At 33.4% G+C, this 2,099-nt stretch overlaps 1 long non-coding RNA gene across 1 annotated transcript; it reads left to right on the top strand.

Moving 5' to 3' along the window:
• Positions 1–608: 608 nt before the first annotated feature.
• Positions 609–1,162, top strand: LOC121214864 (uncharacterized). The gene is made up of 2 exons (XR_005910596.1): positions 609–787; positions 896–1,162. It is a non-coding gene; the product is annotated as an uncharacterized lncRNA (long non-coding RNA).
• Positions 1,163–2,099: the final 937 nt, after the last annotated feature.

The raw sequence follows: 2,099 nt of genomic DNA, 5'->3' as shown, positions 1-2,099 counted from the left end.
GCCGTGCCGACCGTGCATCGTGGCGAGGTAAAAACTCAAAATTATTAATTATATGTATTTACTAAAGGACAAAATGAATAAAGTAAATAACAAAAATGAAATAAATAATATCACCTTAAATTTTGGATTTTCGGCTTTGATTTCTCTGATTCGTGTTATACTTGTGTTCTTAGTGTATGTAGAATGCTTGTATGGAAAAAATCTCCTTTACATGTTTATTTCAGCTTATACGACTCAAACTGGAAATATATTTGTTCTGTTTTCTTTGCGGGTATGGAAGCTGTGGTGAGAGGACATCGGCGGCAGATTGTCAGCATGGGTTTGGGTAGGTGCTAGTTGTGGGTTAGGTTCTGAATGCAGTTAGGTATGGCTGGGTATTGGCTTCGGGTTTATTGGTTTTTGGCTTGGTTTGGATGGATGGTATGGGTTTAAGTGGTTTTTATTGGGTTTGGGGTGCCAAATTGCTGTACATCGGGTACCAGTTGGTTGATAATGGTAATGTTTATCTTCTTTCTATGATTATATGTGCTTGTCAACTACTAGTTTGAGTGAAAAACAAAGACATTTTGTGAGCAAGTGTCCTTTCCTTCTAAATGTATTTTGGTGGAGCTATTAAACTTAGTTTGACATAGTGTTTTAATTGCAAAATTTTGATAAACTTTTTAGTGTTTTGTTTTAGTCTCTGATCTTGTATTTGATGGCATGGCAGAACACATTTATCCAGGATGGGAAGGAGATGGCATCAGTGCTTTATACTTATCGCAGCTGTGTCAAAGCACTTCCTCAGGTATTTTAGCCTTAGTTGATTCTAATTTATACATATTTTTAAGTAAACAATGTTCTATATAATCTGCTAGTTTTAGTGTAAAGCAATGTTCTTTTTTATGTGGTGTAGGGGGTATGTTGGAATTCACAGTTCGGGATTCAGAAACTTGCTACTGAAACTGGAGCTGCTTCGATCTATTGTGGATTCTGGTTTTGAACATCCTTCCGAAGGCAAAGTTTTAAACTCATGTCTGATGTTAACATTCGTGAATTCCATGAATTAAGTCATTTTGTTTTTCTTGCTTTTAGTGACTTATAATGGTGGGCAGTATACAAGTTTGGTGCTTTATTATTTTGATTCTATATTTATATTTAATCTAATTTTTATTATTTATTTCAGTTTGATTCTATATTTTTATTTTTATTTTAATTTGATAATGAATTTTAATAGAAAATTTTTATATTAATAGAAAATTTTTATATTTAAATCATGGACATTATTCTTCTCGATATTTTGATAATGAATTTTAATTTATATATATATATATTTTAAATTTCATGACCTTTAGCGGCGTTTGTGGGAAAAGCACCGCTAAAGGTTCTAACCTTTAGTGGCGTTTTTTCAAATAAACGCTGCAAAATTTTGCGGCGCCGTCTATAGCACCGTTTTTTGCGGCGCTTGCAAAAACGTCGCGAATAGTTTTAGCGGCGCTTAAAAGCGCCGCTAAATGCCTAAAAAACGCCGCTAAAAGTCAGTTTTGCTGTAGTGATTATTTACACACACTTGAATTCAGGAGAAAGTTGTAGAGAGAAAATTCTCTGAAGAGATTATTCTAGAAAATTTCTAGAGATATTTTTTTGATTTACAGCTTGACTAAAGGTTTAAAGAAATTGCAAAAATCCATTGGTAATTTTTGTGAAAAAATTTCTAATTCGAAGCAAGCCTGCATTCAGTAGACGTGAGCTTAAGGATAGCGGAGAAGACTACTCAGTCAAAGCACTCATCCTAGACAAATCGAAAAGGTATAATTTTGATTAAGTGTTTATTATTTTAGATATCACAACCAAAATCTTGTTTTGGAAAAAAATTTAAAACTCTAATTTTTTCCTAAATTTATTTTTTGCTGTGTTTTCCAAACCCATTTTTCTAACAAAAAGGAGTGTGTGAATAGACTTGGAGTTGGATTGGGCCTTTGCCTTATCATTTTCATCCCATCTTTCTTCCTCCCTGGTCACCTCCAATGGACCTCTTGAGATGATTTTTCAAGCACCATAATCAATGCTTGAACAAAGAATTTCATCATCACTTTCTAATTGAGTAGTTTCTTGCATGA

This window comes from Gossypium hirsutum, chromosome A02, assembly GCF_007990345.1.
Source record: "Gossypium hirsutum isolate 1008001.06 chromosome A02, Gossypium_hirsutum_v2.1, whole genome shotgun sequence".
NCBI lineage: Eukaryota > Viridiplantae > Streptophyta > Magnoliopsida > Malvales > Malvaceae > Gossypium > Gossypium hirsutum.
Note: the sequence above shows the minus strand (reverse complement) of the source record. Positions and strands in the feature narration are given on the sequence as shown.